Source organism: Suricata suricatta, chromosome 1, assembly GCF_006229205.1.
Source record: "Suricata suricatta isolate VVHF042 chromosome 1, meerkat_22Aug2017_6uvM2_HiC, whole genome shotgun sequence".
NCBI lineage: Eukaryota > Metazoa > Chordata > Mammalia > Carnivora > Herpestidae > Suricata > Suricata suricatta.
In genome coordinates this window covers 39,834,688-39,852,416 of record NC_043700.1, presented here as the reverse complement: position 1 = coordinate 39,852,416, position 17,729 = coordinate 39,834,688, and the positions used below count along the sequence as shown (strand labels likewise).

The 17,729-nt window shown below is 42.5% G+C and overlaps 1 long non-coding RNA gene across 1 annotated transcript; it reads left to right on the top strand.

Annotated features, from left to right (window-relative positions):
• Nucleotides 1-200: 200 nt before the first annotated feature.
• LOC115293969 lies at nt 201-4,450 on the top strand. Its single transcript, XR_003909699.1, has 3 exons — nt 201-350; nt 1,922-2,090; nt 3,060-4,450. It is a non-coding gene; the product is annotated as an uncharacterized LOC115293969 (long non-coding RNA).
• The last annotated feature ends 13,279 nt before the right edge of the window (nt 4,451-17,729 follow it).

The window sequence follows — 17,729 nt, the reverse complement described above, 5'->3', positions numbered from 1 at the left end:
CCAGTTTCCTCTTCTGTAAAGTGGTAGTGATGTGCTGAACTCATGTGGTTTTATGAGAAAGAAAAGTAACAATAGATGTAAATTGCCTAGTAGAGTGCACATTCACCAGAGGTAAACTGCCCTCTGTCCCCCAGTGGAGTGGAGATTCTAGCAGCATATCTACTATCTACTTGATAGGCTAGTAGATAACTGGAGGCACAAGGAACCACAGAAGAGAGCTTAAGACACATGGGCAATCTTGAGTCCGCCGACTAGCCCAAGGGAAGCTGCCCAGCTTTTCAAGGACCCAGGATTTCTCCTCCAGAAGCCCTGCAGAGACTTCTCTTCTAGCCCTTCCCCACTGGGACTTGGTAAGGAGGGTAGTATTGTCCTTATTTACAAATGCCAGATGAGTCAGCCCAAGGAAGTATGTGGGCACAGAACTACCAAACTTCTTATCGTAGCCAGGAGACAGAAAAAATAAGAAAAAACCTCCTGAAGTGAAGAGTCTGGCCAGAAGCTGGAGCCAATTCAAATATACCCTCTAACCAATAAATTAACTAAGAGAGACTCCAGGGACTATAGAAGTGAGTTCTTGGAATTGTTAGACTCCCCTGAGCCTCAGTTGGATCTTTGGTTTTGTTGGTCTCCCCAGTGAAAAGTAAATTGCCCCAGGGCCAGAACCTTGTCTCTCCACCTCCCCAGAGCCCAGTGCAGTGGAGACACTTGATAAATATTTGCTGAAACAAACTGACAGACTCTGGTGGTGCTGCCACAACAGAGTCTCAGGGACTGAGGAGCAGGCTTTGAGTATGGAGCATCCAGCTGCCAGATCTCACTTCCTTCCCAGAAAAAGGCTGGCAGTAGCTCCTCTCTATCTTCTGAGGGTTCCCTTATGTGTAGGAAAAGTGAGTGCTTCCCTCCCGAAGCTTATTAACTTCAGTACATCTAATTATCCTCTACAGTTGGGTAAGTTTGAATCGCCTGGCCTCCCTGCATCAGTTTCAGGGTTTTAAACGATTGACAGCTCCAATTAGCTGTAATTAGAAAGGATTAAAATCATCCATCAAGCGAGTTTTATAGATACACCCTATGCTTCTTATATCTTCATGTTGCTGGGGACAATTTCACATTAGTCTCCCCCTCTGGATCTCTCTCCCTCTCTCTTTAAAGCAGAACCCAGGGACCCAGATGGTAGAGAAGACACTTCTTGTTCATGTGAGAACCAGCCCTGCCTTGGTTTGCCTTGTGTTGGGTTTGCAGCTGATAATGGCAAGAAAGCTGAATTCTAACTAGAAAATGAGGTGGGGAGGGTGTGGTAGGGGAAAAAAGTCTTCAAAAAGGAAAAATAGAAGAGGCTGTAATCTCTATTGCAAAGGCTCACTAGGAGTTCAGGCATAATGAATCTGGCTCCCTAGCACTTTATCCTGCTTTTGTTTACCTAACAGTTTGACAATGCATATTTTTGTAAATCAGCAGTGGGGCTGTGTTGGCTGTTCATTAATTAGCATCTGATTCCTCCTGTGTTAGCCAGGCTGCAAGAATTCCACTAATTTGATAAACAGCTGATTTTCCCCCCTCAAGGTCTTTAATGTGACACCTCAGTCTGTTTTCAATGTGAAACAGGGCCTGGCCTGTGAGGCAGGAATCCCACTGGCAAATGAGAGAAGAGATCAGGCAGAGGATGCAGAAGCCTGAGTCCTGAGGGACTTCAGGATCCAGGAGCAGGGAGGCTCCTTAGAGGTGGCCAAGGCTGACCTGGGATTAAGGTGCAGCAAACATTTGTTCAGACCCCACCTTGATTCACTTTTGGTGTTTTGGAATGTTCCATATGCAGTAGCCATATTTAGTCCTTACAAAGACCCAACAAAAAACACTGACGGGGCATTATCTGATTTCATCATCATAATAACTGTATTACTATCATTATCTCACTTTACAGATGTGGGAGCTGTGGGTTTGAGGAAAGTTGGCTAAAATGACTGAGCTGGATTCCAAGCTGACCAGATTCCATGTCTTTCACCCTTTTCCCAGCTTTGCTAGTGGAGAGGCTGAGAACATCAACTTCAGAACTCAGAGAAGCAAACTGATGGAGGGTGCAAATGCCTAAGGTAGGGCAGTAACCCTGGAAGGGGCTGATGTCACACTCCACCATCCTGCCTGTACAGAAACCTCATCACAGCTGTAGGGAAGTAACAGCAGGAAGAAACTGCCAGGTCCGAACTGGAGGAGAGGGAGGCTAGCACAGGGCTGCTGTCAGTGTGGCATAGAGTGACTGGTCTGTTGGTTATTTTATTCTGTGATCCCTGAGCACAGAAACCACAGGTCTATGAATGCCAGAGAGATGTTTCCTGGACAGCTGTGTCAGAGCCCTGCTATTCCAACCTGGAAACACCTATTCGCTCCAGGCCCTGGGTAGCCTGCAGCTCTGCTGGTACTGTGGTCTGACGCCCTACAATCCCCACTGCCCTGCTATTTTTGAGGCCCTTTGCCCTTCCTGTGTTGGACCACACACACACACATGCACCCGCACATACACACACATGGCCAAGCACATTCATGCACCAACCTTCCTCCCACTGTGCTATTCTGAGCACAGGAACCTGCCTCAGCCTACAGCTGACCGCCCCTCTGGCCCTCCTCCAACCCACACTTTATTAATACATCCATCCACTGTGCATCTCACTGAAGGAACCCTGGGATGTTGCTGTTTTTAGCCACATTCAGGAGGGGAGCAAGAAAAGCACAAGAAACCTCTATCCCTGCAGAAACTGCAGGAGTCCTGGGTAGTAGGGCAGCCTGGGGTTCACAGGGACTGGAAACCCCTCCTCCTCAACCCCCAGCAAGGAGTCGCTCCCCTTCCAGACGCCTGTCTCCTAGTGTGGGCATGCTTCCAGTCAGACCTCTAATTTAGGAGATTGCAGCCCCCATTTTCAGGGGTAGACTGTGACAGAATATAAATTGCTTGCTGGTATTAAATGAACTCACATTTCCCTGCTCAAACCTCTGGAAAGCACCACTGTGAGTCCGTTCAAATGTTTCTCTTTTCTTGATTCACATTCTTACCGTTTTGTTTGCAGAAGGAAGAAGAGCATGAGCGACTGCAGCCAGTCTACCGCAGGTTAAGTCCACTTACCTCTCCAAGCCAATCTGGTCAGCAGCCCCAGCCAAGTGTCCCCGTGGGCAGGAGAGCCAGCCATTAGAACTGAGCTGCTCATTAACAAACCAGCAGTAGCTGCCTGCTGCCCTGCATTCCTTTTGTCCTCTCCAGGGACCCCAACACAGCCTTTGTTTCAGAGGGAAGGCAAGCAGGTGGCCTGTCACCAGGCAGTTATGGATGAGGTTCTCTACCAACAAAACCAGGGGGCAGGGGCTGGCTGTGATTACTTCTTTGAATTTCAAAGTGAGAAACTGCTATACAAAGAAACTACTGTGCTAGCCCCTCTGAGCCCTAATGCTGACCAAAGCCAAAAGGTTTCATCAAGTCCCCACTGTGTGCAGAGCAGTGAGGTTGGTGTGCTCTGAAAGATTTGAACTGAAAATGAAAACCAAATACAAGCCTGTGATCACAGCCCTGCTGTGAAGAAGCTCATGACCACATTAAGAGGATAAGCTTTAGCCCCTTGGAAGAAAATCTGGCTTGGAATCCCAGTTCTGCCTCTAGCTGGGTATCTTGGGGGCAAGAAATCAACAAACCCTCAACAAGGCCCCCTCCACACTAGCATTCTAAGGTCCTAATCACTCCTATTTTATTAATAGCACCCCCATCAGTTCAGCTCTCTTAGCTCCTTTGTAGCAGTTCTTGTCAGGTAGGGAAAGCAGGGATTACAGTTCCCAGTTAGCAGATGAGACTCAGAGGAATCATAGAAGTTGAATGATTCTTCTAAATTTGCCAAGCAAGAATGCCTAAGCTGCACTACACATTGCACCCCACCCCTTAAGACAGTCTCACAGCTGTCCCCAGCTCTTCATATAAGTTCATTGGTCCTAGAATGTAGCTTATAACAGATTTTGGTGACTTCTGTTCTGTCACCTTGACATTTTCCCCACCTCAACTCTGTTCCTTTCGAAATGTTGCTTTTGGAGAAAGCTAGGTTGCAACAGAGCTTACAGACAAAATGTGGTTTCTCTCCCTGGCTACACACCCTTCCCACCTGTCTCTGGAGAGACTTCTTTTCTCTTCTGCACTTTACTACTTGTGGCTTCAGAGGGCCTTGGGCTGTCTTCCATTGAGCACTCTGTTGACTGTGCATTCTGGCTCTTTGTGCTTCTGAAGCCCACAGAGGGTGGAGAAACCTCCTGGGCTTTGGCCCTCTGCCTCCCTTGGCCACCACCCCTTCCCTGAAGAGATGAATTATACTTGAAAGAGGCTCCCAAGCCCTGGCTACTGCTTTGAGAGAGCTAAAACATGGCCTCAAGCTATTTCTAAGGCTTTGTTACTCAAATACAAGAGATGTTTGCTCAACTGCAATCCACTCAGAGCCTCTTTTTGATGTAGTACCACAGCTGAATAACATTCTGTTCTCCTGGGTTACTGCTCAGCCTTTCACAGATGCCTGATGGCTCCAGGGGTTCAAGGCTCACTGCCTCTTTCCAGACTTAACTCATTCATGCTGTTACTTGCTTTTTGTTCATTTTGTCTTTTTTTTTTTTTCTTTAAATCCAGGCAGGAAGAAACACCTTCCAATTTCATGTAACTTCTGCTCCCAACACAGCCCTCCCCTCCCCATTCGACCCACCTACTCACACAGCCCCTGCCAGGAACATCATCTTCTGAAACTTCTGAAACAGGCCCAGAAATGAAAGATCAAGAGGGACATCTGCTCCTCCCCTTGAGTAAAATCCCTGGGTGTGTCTTAGGCAGGATGAAATAACTCTCTCTGCTGAGGTTTCTCTGAACCTGGTCAAAAAAATCTCTCTCTGTTACAAGAGGCTTTTATAGATCGATAGAATGTGCTTGTGGCTGTTTTATTGTACCAAAGTACTCCTGGATATGTAGCGTCCAAAAAAAAAAAAATGAGAGAGAGAGAGAGAGAGATCAATGAGGCAAGGATACCAAGAGCACATTAATTATCAGGAAACACTGTTCAAACAGTTGCTGGGGCCACTGTAGTCCCAGAAACTCACTCTAGGAGAGTAAGAATGGCTTGCTTCCCTTATACTTCCCACCCCATTTGTCAGTTTGTGGCAAATTCAGATGTTTTCAGTTTTCAGTCCTTTATGGGCATGTGTTACCTGTGTATATTGGTAAAGCAGGTAATCAAAATTAGGATGGGGAAACAGTGACCAAGGGCACAGCCTTTGGGGGTAGAGGGTGAAGAAGGCCAAGGGTCTTAGAATATTCTCAAAGTAGGGTTCATGGAGCCCCAATTAACCTGAGAGCTCAGGGAATAGTAATTATATCTGCTACTCTATGAGAATATCTCTAAAATGCTGAACGACCATATCACTTACAAAACAAGCCAGGATACTTCCAGGAGTGAAAGAGGGCACTTTTAATAGTTGCACTAAAATCTGCCACAGGCTAGCCAGTATGTTATTCTGTTGTCCTTTTTTCCCCCTCTAAAACAAAGCATTTCCTTTAGAAGATTCAGTTCAAAGAAACACACACATACACACACACACACACACACACACACACACATTTTGAATCAGAGATTCTAATTATATATGATGATGAGATTTGGCTTGGCAGCACTGGGGATAAATTGAGCATAGTTGAGACACTGAGTTCAACAGAATGTGATGGTGAAATTCTGCCCTCCATAACCAATAACAATTAGGAAGCAAGACAGAAGTGCAACATCAGGTGGAGGAGGAACAGCCCCACTCCACAGTGTGCCACCCTTCACCCTCTGTACCACACCTCACCCTCAGCAGAGAATATAGATTCCTACTTCACTGGGACCACCTAAGCCATCCGATTGGACCTCCCTCAATTTCCCCCAAACTGACAAAAAAACTCACAAACTGACAGCCCATCCTTGGGTCTTTCCTTCATAAGAGGGGCCAGTTTTTCCAAGAGTATTCAGAACCCAGGGCACCCCCTTCTGAGCAGTTAATATCATCAATTACCATGCCTCTCCCTGGGTCTTTAACCTCTCCACCTTCTTAGATCAGTTTTACCAGCATTCGAACATCCTCTATTCTTTCCCATTAATAGTCATAATAATATATTTTTAACTATAGATCTTATACTATCCTTTGGTTAAGTCTATAGTTCTCTTTCTTTTCACAGCCAAACATCTCAAAAAATGTGTTTATCTTTGTGCCTCAGTTTCCTCACTTTCCATTCATGCCTCAATCCACTCCAATCTGACTTCTTCCCCCATCTCATCACCCAAAGAGCTCTCACTAAACTCACCAACAACGTCCATACCACTAAACTCACTGGACAGCTTTCAGTTTTCCTGTCATTTGCCCTCTTACAGTCTTTCAACAGCCCTGTTGACCATTCCCTTGCTCCTTCTTGAAATACTCTTGTCTTTTGGCTTCTCTGGCACTATAAAAAATTCTTTTGATTTTCTTTCTTGCCACCTTCCTATCAACCCCATTCCAGCCTCCTAATCCTCTAACCCAACATTTACCTGTTGGCTTTACTGAGCTCTCCCATGCGCCATTCCTCTTCTTTCTACACTTTTTCCCAAGATGAGTTCAAACTCTCCATGACCCCAATACTCCCTACACACCAGCTTTATATCTGCAAACTTCAGAGCCTGAGAAACATACACCCAAGGCTACCTTGGAATGCTCTGCCAGAACAGTGACTAGTCTGCACACCTCAAACTCAAGATCTTGCTCTGGTTAGTCCCATCTCAAGAAAGCATCACTCTCCAATTCTCCAAGTTTATCATGATGAAAACTCAGGACACAGCCTTCAGATGTCAGTCTCATATTTCACATCTAATCTGTGACCAAGTCCAGTTGTTCCTTCTTTCTCAATTTCTTTTAATACTAGTGATTTTTTGCCTTCTCTACTGCCATAATGATACTCCGTCTTTATTATGATTTTTCACCTGGACTAATGGTGAAGTCTCCTTTCTTGTCTTCTGTCTATCCACCCCCAGAATAATCATAATCTTTCTCTACAGATAGACATAACTATACATATATACATATACATATATATATATACATATAATCATTGCTTTTTCCACTTAAAACCTTTCAAAAACAATAAGCTTACTATGATCTACAAACTCCTAAATGATCTTAGACCTTATCTCCAGCTCCAATCTCATCCCACACATCCCTCTCCCCAAGTCGTTATTTTCCGGAAACACTGCTTTTTCGTTTCCTCAGACATTCCAGCTTCTAACTTCAGGGGACCTTTTTCTCTGGCTCTAATCCCCACTCTATTATCCTCACTTCAACTGATTCATTTTGACCTGTTCTCCCAATCTCAGATTAAATGTCTCATTTTTCTGCCCTCAATTAAATACCCTTGCATTTTGGTCCTAGGCCATCCCATAATTTCATTGTGTTGCACATATAATAACCTTGCTAAAGAATTATTTGCTTATGGATACCTCTCTTAGGAGACTATAAACTCTATGATAGCAGCACTTATTCACATGTATATCCAATGTCTAATATATGCTCATTAAAAACTTGATGAATGAATGAATGTTACACTTTCAAAATAATGGAAATAAATTGGAGTCTGTTCAGAAAAGAGAGACCATAGGGAAAAGAGGTCTTAAACAATGCCACGGTAATAGAAAATACTTCCACAATACTTACTCTGATTTGAGGTGCTATACTAAGAACTTCATTTATACTGTTCTGAGTAATCCTCTTAGAAAAGTTTTAGAGGGGGTTTCTACAATCCCCATCTCTTATATGGGAAAACTGAGGCAAAGTAAGACTAAGTTCTCTCAGTGTCACGCACATACAGTTAATAAAGGGGGCAGTTGGGGCAGCCCAGACAGGTTAAGACAGTTCTTACCAACTCCACCACACCATCCCTGAAGGAGAGAAAAGAAAATTCTCTTCAAATATGGAAGTGCTGACATGTGGAAATGAAAAGCTGCTTGCTTTTTATTGACCCAGGGGATAAAATTAGAACCAATGATTGATTGAATATAGGAAAACAAATTTGACTCAATATAATGGGGGGAATCTTAGGATAACTAGATCTGTCCAAATATAGACTAGCCTGCTTCAGGTGGAGGAACTTAAAGTGAAGGTTAGAAATCAATTTGATGCTCAAATATTAAGTGGGCAGGTTGATTAGAACATTTGATACCTATCACAACCCTGACAGTTGGCACAATTTATCTCCTACACTTTATACATTTCCATCTATTGTACTGAACAATGATAAATATTTTCAGCACATGACCATGAATCCAATTATCAATATACAAACGTACCATTAATTTACTATTTAATAAAGTGGCTTCCTCAAATTCTTTTTGAATAAGGTAGAGTCTAAAGTTTTCTAAATAATTAACTACTGAGACAGGTGAGTAGACTCATTTTGGCACAATTTGCAAAAAGAGAGAGGCTTCTTGGCTGAGCCATATCCAACTGGAAATTCAAATAACCAGGACAAACACTCTCCCTCATTGCAGTTAATCCAGGTTTTCACATAGAGCCTTTTCCTCCCTTAGTCTTTTAGCCACTTTGTCTGAGGGTGGTTAAATTCTGTATCAATTTACATGTTTGTTTACAAAATACATCATAGACTAGGAAAAAAAATCTAGCCAGTCTAGCCTGTTGTTCCTTCACTTCTAGAGTAATTTTGTGGTGGGCGGGGGGGAGGGTTGGGTTTGGGAGGTAGTGTGGAAGAAATAAAAAAGAAAGTAAGAAAAAAAATAAAGAGGCTGGTGGGAGAGGCCTAAACACTGCAATTTTTCCAACAATTTTCATCCAAATTGTCTGCAATTTCCCGATGGCCCAGGCTCCAAATTGCAAGTGAATGCTGCCGCAGAAATCCTGGCTGGAGCCCAAGCACTGTTGCCTGATAACAGTGGAGCCTACAACAGAACATGCATATGCACACCCTGCCAAGGCAGAATCCGTGTTTAAGTCAGGGTAAGGACAAGGAAATGTTGCCCTGATCCTCTTCTCACTCTCTTGCTTCTAGAAAGAGTCCTTGGCCAGGTTTGAAGGTATCTGTGTGAGGGGTGTCTGTTCCAGACATTAAAAACTCCTCTCTTCCATTGTCCCTACTCCCATCCCTTTACAGTGAGAATACTGAGGCCCAGAGAAATCAGGTGACTTCCCTGAAGCCTCACAGTGAGTTACTGGACCAGAGGGGCAGAGACTTGGGCTGTGGGTACCACTTCTTTCTCTGCCTCTTTCTCTCTGATAAATATGGATAAAAATCTTGAAGGAAGAACTCATTTCTTTACCAACACACCTTACCTGTCTATGTGAAAATAAAATAAGAAATAAAAATACAATCTAGAAAACGTTGTGATCTTTACATATGAAAGTCACCTCAGGCAGACTCTAGAGATTAAAATCTATTCATGAATAAGATAGAAGACATAGCTAACTGGATATGACTATCTTGAACCATTGAAAGCTCATTAAAATTCGTAATGGAACTGATAATTAAACACATAAATGTATGGCATGGCAGACATTAAATCTAATTATTGTACCTCCAAAAATCAATTCATGCATGCAGTTATTAATTTGCGGGTATCATTAATTACCAATGACAAGATCAATATGCAACTACTTCCCAGCTTTTATCATACCCTGTCAAAGGAATGGGCTCATACTAGAATTCTGGTAACACTGAGTTTTCTGGAAAAACCAGTTATGAGCTGCTATACCATGAATCTGGTCCAGTAGAAAGAATTCTGAGCTATGACTTAGGAGATGTAACTACCATGAAGTGACTCTACCACTGAGTTGTGTCCCCCACTGGCCTTTGTGATTACCTGTTTATACGTGTGACACCTGGGGACAGTTTTAATGTCACCTACCCTGTTGCACTATGTCAGTTGCTGGAGTTAGTTGGATGCAGCTTCCAATCTCTATGCCACTACATTGTACCTGTGGGATACCAAGTGGGTTATTTAATCCCTTCATTTCTTCATGGGAGACAAAGGGCATCAAAAACATAGCATCCAGAACAGGGCCGGGATACATAGCAACCATTATTATTTTTTACCAAGTTTTATCAGCCTACTTTCCTGTGAAGGTAAAATTTTATTCATAATCACAATAAATGATATATACAATAAATGGATGCTATTATTATCCTGGTTATTCCAATCTCTCAAGATTGCTGGCTGGGTAAGAAATCAGCAACAAAATAACATATAAAAAAGCCTTTTACTAACTAAAAAGCACTTTAGCCACTGATGATGAAAGATTCTTCCTGAGATATAAGGGAGGGAGGTAACTTGAGGGCCTGGGCTCAGGGCAGCATCTCTTTCTCTGTTGAATACTTTAGATGGGAAAGAGTAACTGACCCTGCATCCTGTATAATTCTTTATGGGAGGGCAACTTTGAATCCATAATGTTTAAGCCCTGGAACCAGCCTGATCCCTGGATGAGACTATTGCCCATATAAGAAGAATTTAGATGACAAAAAGGGCACTTCCAACTGTTATAGTACCTTTGCTGAGTATTTTCTGATAGGGAACTTATTTCCAGGAGTAAGAGGGAAACACAAACTTCTTAGTGCTAAAAGACATTGATACTAACATGTAAGTGACTATATCCACTGTCTTAGAAAATGGAAAAGACAACATAAGGAGATGACAAGACTTCCAAGAGGCAGCTGGAGGGTTCAAAAATTAATTTTACCAGCACCTCAGTTTTGCATGGGTGACTGTTAAGTTTCTACTTGATCACACAAGGCTCTGCTGCATGTGTCGTTGAATAGATCAAGAACACATCCTCCCCACTTCCAGCCCCTCCTCCTCCATTCAGTCCTGGCACATGGTCCTGTCTCCCCAGCGTGGAGTTTTCTGGAGGGCACACATCCAAGCTAACAAGTAACAGTACTCTTAGAGTGCTTGGTATTGCATGATAATCAAATTGGCTTTCCTGGAGTACCCAGAGATTAATGAAGCCACCCACTACCTCCCTGTCAGCCCCTGCCTAAAAAGGGCTGTTTGATTGTTCACTTCAGGGGAGGAAAATGAGTGAATGTAACTTCACGTGGAGCTAAAACACTTGTCTTAAATCATCTCCTCCAGATGCAGCTCACTGGGGCTACACACAGCTTCTCCACCCAAGAACACTAGAAGGCTGGGCTGAAATACTTCAGCGCTCTTTGCTCACTGGACTGCTCCTGAGTCTCTGGCTTGAAGATTCTAGAATGCAGTCTCTTCCACCAGAAGTTACATATGGCTTTCTTTTTTTCCTCCAAAAGAGTGAGAGACAATCCTTGCAAAGTGCTCTGCTCTGTTTGCAGTGCCAGAACCTAGATTTTTCTTTGTACTTGTTCATAACTTGTTACAGTTTATGCATTGGAAAGAGTTTCTCTTTTAATTGATACCAAGGGGCTGCTTGGTCCTTTAAAATGATCCAGGAATGGCACTGCTCATTAAAGAAGAGAATAGAAGGTGGGGCTGAGATGTAGCTAATTATGTCAGGCTTGAGAAAGAGGGCAGGTGAAAGCTTTTATCTGAGACCTTTGCAGATTGCTAAATCAAAAGAATGTCTTGTGCTGATAAACAGGTTGCAGCCAGGCAATGGAGCACAGCTATGGGGAGGTCAAGGCCAGGGCAGCTAGGTGGGGGAGGGGGCAGGGTTTGCTGTCACTGTAGTCTCTAGGAGGTGAGGAGATGGGAGCATGGAGAAGCAGCGGGGGGGGGGGGGGGGGGGGGGGGGGGGGGGGGGGGGGGGGGGGGGGGGGGGCTTGTGAGGAGTAACTTCCCTGCTCTCCTCAACTTCCCTGCTCCCCTCGACACAGACATACAAGTTTTAAAATCATGATAGGAAAAAAAAGAGCCAGCCAACTATAGCCCACAGGCTAAAACAAGCCTGCAGCCTCTTTTTACATACTGTAATATTGGGAGGAGAAGAGCCATGGAATAAAAAGAAGAAATGATATTTCATGATGTGACAGTTAATGCGAAATTTAAATTTCAGTGCCACAAAGTTTTATTGGGATACATATTACTGATACATTATTTGTGGCTGCCCCGGTGCTATGACAGCACGGTGGAATAGTTGCAACAGAGACTGTATGGTCCATAAAGACTAAAATACCATTGACCCAGGAACGACATGGGGGTTGGAGCCAATACCCATCAGTCAAAAATCTGTGTATAACTTTTTACACACCCAAAACTTAACTACTAAGAGCTTACGTTTGACCAGAATCCTTACCAATAACATAAAAAACATATGTTTTGTATGGTATACATATTATGTACTGTATTATTACAATACAGTAAGCTAGAGAAAATAAAATGTACTAAGAAAATCATAAGGGAGTAGCTGGGTGATTCAATTAATTGTCTGATTTTGGCTCAGGTCATGATCTCACAGTTTGTGAGTTTGAACCCTGCATCGGGCTCCAAGCTCACAGGATTCTCTCTCTTTCCCTCTCTTTCTGTCTCTTCCCCACCTCTCTCTTTTTCAATACAAATAAACTTTTTTTGGGGAAATCATAAGGATGGGAAAATAAATGTATAGGCCTATACTATATTTATCAAAAAATTTTCATATATAAGTAGACTCAGAAAGTTCAAATCCATGTTATTCAAGGGTCTGGCCCTTTACAGGAAATATGTGATGGTGCTTGCTCCAAAGTAAATGAAAACAACTAGGGTGAGTTGGAGAACTATGAGGTGTAAAAACTGCTTCAACTTATGCCCAGCTTGCCAGAAAGCATAACTCCCTGAAGTAGATTCATTGTTAAAATTGTGGTCTTATTTACGAAGGACTCACTTCTAGTTATTTGTGTATTGTTAATAGGACATAAACCAACTTCATTAAAGCAGCACAAAATGCAATCAGAAAATGAACTTAATAGCATAAAATAAATAATGTCTTAGTCTCGGTTCTCCCTGAAAAAAACAGAGCTTGTGACAAAAGCTTATCAACAAGTAGTTTATTTTCAGAAGTGAACATAGGGAATTGAATGGAAGAAATGAGTAGATTAAAAAAGGAAAGGAGAAAAAAGTCAATCTCACGATGCATTATTGAGGAGACTCAATAATTGTGATAAACCAGGACTCAGTGCACTAAAGATCTCTGAAGAATTGTGTACACTGTGTTTTAGACTTGTGTGCCCAAGAGATGGAGAGGGAAATATTCAACCACTGGCTCCTGGCCCCATTGGTAAAAGGAATGTCTGTAGGTAACTCCTTTGCTCTTCCAGACTGTATGTAATTTACCACAGTTTAACAGGATCCTGTAGCATCCTCCAAGGTGTCAACTGAGAAACCCAAGAACAGAAAGTAAGAGGTAGGCTATGCAGGTCAAGTGGGTCTGGTCAGGCTACATATCCATGCAAACTGTTGCCCCAGCAATTGACATAACTAAAAGGTGAGCCAAGAGACTTCATTAAAACTAATAACTTCAGGTCTGTGAAAGACAATGCCAAGAGAATGAGAAGACAAGCCATACATTGGGAGAAAATATTTGCAAAACACAAATCTGATAAAGGACAATTATTCAAGATTTACAAAGGACACTTAAAACTCAACAATAAGAAAAGTATAAGCTCAATTTAAAAATGAGCAAAAAGTTGGAAATCTCATTAAAGAAGATACAGATGGCAGGTAAGTATATGAAAAGATACCCAGCATTTTATGTAATCAGGGAACTGCAAATTAAAACAACAATGAGAAACCACTATATACCTCTTGGAATGGCTAAAATCCAGAACACTGACACCGAATACTGGCAAGAATGTGCAGTAACAAGGACTCTCTTTTATTGCTGGTGCAGCTCCTTTGGAAGTCAGTGTAGTACTTTCTAATCAAACAAAGCATATCCTTACCATATAATCCAGCAGTCATGCTCCATAGTATTTACCCAATTGAGCTGAAAACTAACATTTACACAAAAACTTACACATAAATGTTTGTAGCAGCTTTATTCATAATTGTCAAAACTTGGAAGCAATCAAGTTGTCCTTCAGTAGGTGAGTGGATATATAAACTGTGGTACATCCAGACAATGGAGTATAATTCAGTGCTAAAAACAAATAAGCTATCAAACCATAGAAAGGTATGGAGTACTTAAAAATATATTATTAACTGAAAGAAGCCTATCAGAAAAGGCTACATTCTGTATGGTTCCAACAATACAACATTCTGGAAAAGGCCAAACTATTGAGACATTACATTAAAAGATCAATGGTTGTCAGGGCCTAGCCGGGAGGGAGGGATCAACAGGGAGAGCACAGAGGACATTTTGATCAGTGAAACTATCTGATACTATCATGAGGAATACATGTGATCATGCATTTTTACAAAACCATAGAATATACAACACCAAAAGTGAACCCCGATGCAAAGTATGGACTTTGAGTGACAATGATGTGTCAATGTAGGTTCATAAATGTAGCACTGTAGTGCAGAGCATCTATAGTAAGGGAGGTTGTGGAGGGGCGGGGGCAAGGAAGATGGGGTATATGGAAACTCTATAGTTTACACTCTATTTTGCTGAAATCTTAAAACTGCTATAGAAAATAAAGTTTATTAATTTAAAGAAACAAAGAGATAAGTCAAGAGAGTGAGATGGGTTATCAACGATATCCAATAAAGAAATATTATAATATCAGAATCATATTGTATTTTATAATAATAGAAGCTACATCAAGAACTCCAGTAAGAACTCAATTTAAGAAAAATTTAGTTGGGGGGTGCCTGGGTAACTCAATTGGTTAAGCTTCCAACTTCAGCTCAGGTCATAATCTCATGGTTTGTGGATTCAAACCCCGCATCAGGCTCAGTACTGACAGCTCAAGGCCTGGTGTCTGCTTCGGATTCTGTGTCTCCTTTTCTCTCTGCTTGTCCTCTGCTCAAGCTCTGTCTCTCCCTCTCCTTCAAAAATGAATAAACATTACAAAAAGGAAAGAAAAGAAAAGGAAAACTTGTCACTCGAGGACAAGAACCTTTAGTTTAGAATAGAAGATCCAGAATTTCAATGGAATCTTAGCCTTCCACCACTTTGGGGAATTTTCATTAACCAAAGGTTCTACCTACATTCTTCAAATAATCACACTCAAAAATGAGTACTTACTATAGTCTTCCCACTCTCCAGCATCCTCTAGTATTCTTGGTTACTGTTTGATCTTATTCTCTGAAAACTTTTCCTTAGATGGGCCAACCTTAGGCCACATCCATATCTTCTCTCACCTCTGCATAATGTCTTCCTCCTGCCTCTGTGCCCCCACTTTTGTTACTGCTTTGTCCTAGCATGTCCTCCTCCAGTTCCCTTTCCTCTCCCTAGACAGCTGAATTTGGAAGGGATTTACAGGTCTTATCTTAGTTAAGTCTCATCACAGCCCAGTTAGAGAAGTACTCTGACTAGTTCCATATTATAGGAAATGATGGCACCTAGAGGTAAGCAACTTGTCCAAGATTATAGAGCTATTCAAAAGTAAGTCAGAATGTTGTTAAGGAACAGAAATTCAACTGAGAAAAGTTGAAGATCTAATTTGCCTTATTAAAGTGATCCATGAATTGGGAAGTATCCCATCTGGGAAATAGACAGGAGCTCTAAGAAGTTGTACAAAATTGAATGTTTACATACAAAGGAGGGTAGGGCAGAGAAGTTGGCAAAAGAAAGAAAGGGGTTCTCATTTGGTGGATTATCTCATCTTCCTTTGGGGGGGATAGAGACAGCCTCATTGGTGCTGACCAGAAAATTCCTGACTAACCAATTAAGACTACATTTCTAGGGGATGTTGAAACTACAATTAGTAAGGTATTAAGTCCCAGTTTGGTAGTATGTCCTGGCACAATTGACTCCATTCTTGGACATGCAGGGGACGTTGTTGTTGTTGTTGTTGTTGTTGTTGTTGTTGTTGTTTTTAACATTGTTTTAACACAGATAGTTGGACTGCAGGTCCTAAGTCTCAACCACCCAGATGTCAGAGAGACCACTGAATGCTTTAGGAAAGTTTAATGCAGGGATTATTTACAAAGTTCTGAGCAATATTAAGAGAATTCAGCAGAGGAGAGTGAAAAACCCCAGGGCAACAACAGCTGTTCCCACCCCTCAGCCCTAGGGGCAAAGATTACTGGAACCCAGGGAAAGCTGTAGGAGAGGTCAGTTCCCTGTGGGAGTTCTGGCCTTGAATGAGAAATCACTCTGCCAATCTGAAAGCCAGGAAGGAGAGAATCAAAGGAATAAATATCTTAACTTGATTCTCTAGTCTGCTGTTGGTGTCTCCTACTGGCTAGAGCCAAGTGAAAGCCAGAAGGCAAAAGATGTTGGTGGTGTCCCTAGAAATCAGTGTACCTGGACACACAGCAGGAAAAAGGGTGAAAAAGGAGTCTGGAGGACAAATGAAAAAGATGCAACATCAGGTCTCAGCTAAGATCCAAACACTGGTCTGATTATAAAACGCTGATTATGAAAAACACTGCAGTCTTTTGCTTTTTTTCCAGAGGGGTTCAGAGGGGACAGCTGCCCCAATCCTGTAACCAACTAACCAAAGCCAAACCTAAAACAGTAGCAGGTGCAATGTCTGTCAAGGCCATCACTAACAGGCATCATCAAATGTTCTCTTCTCCAGCATGGTCGATCCAGCCTGGTAATAATGCCCTGGCTGCTTCTCCTAACACAGACATGCCTTTGAAGATTTTGCTCATTCTAATGATCACAAATGGCTCTGGTGAACAATCTCTAGAAAATAAGGGTGACCAAAATGCCTGTATCGGGCACAGATATTTCTCTCTCTCTTTTCTTTTTTTTAATAGCTTAATGTCAAATTGGTTTCCATACAACACCCAGTGCTCTTCCCGACAAGTGCCCTCCTCCAACACCACCACCTCTCCCCACCCCTTCCCCTTCAACCCTCAGTTTGTTTTCAGTATTCAGTAGTCTCTCAAGTTTTGGTCCCTCTCTCTCCCCAACTCGCTTTCCCTCTTCCCCTCCCCCTGGTCCTCCATTAGGTTTCTCCTGGTCTCCTGTTAGACCTATGAGTGCAAACATATGGTATCTGTCCTTCTCCACCTGACTTATTTCGCTTAGCATGACACCCTCGAGGTCCATCCACTTTCCTACAAATGGCCAAATTTCATTCTTTCTCATTGCCATGTAATACTCCATTGTATATATATATATACCACATCTTCTTGATCCACTCATCAGGTGATGGACATTTAGGCTTTTTCCATGTTTTGGCTATTGTTGACAGTGCTGCTATGAACATTGGGGTACATGTGCTCCTATGCATCAGCACTTCTGCATCCCTTGGGTAAATCCCTAGCAGTGCTATTGCTGGGTCATAAGGGAGTTCTATGGATAGTTTTTTGAGGAAACTCCACACTGTTTTCCAGAGCGGCTGCACCAGTTTACATTGCCACCAACATTGTCGGAGGGTGCCCGTCTCTCCACACCCTTGCCAGCATCTATTTGATTTGTATATTTTAGCCACTCTGACTGGCATGAGGTGGTATCTCAGTCTGGTTTTGATTTGTGTTTCCCTGATGATGAGTAATGTTGAGCATCATTTCATGTGCCTACAGGCCATCTGGATGTCCTCTTTGGAGAAGTGTCTGTTTATGTCTTCTGCCCATTTCTTCACTGGGTTATTTGTTTTTTGGGTGTGGAGTTTGGTGAGTTCCTTGTAGGTTTTGGATACTAGC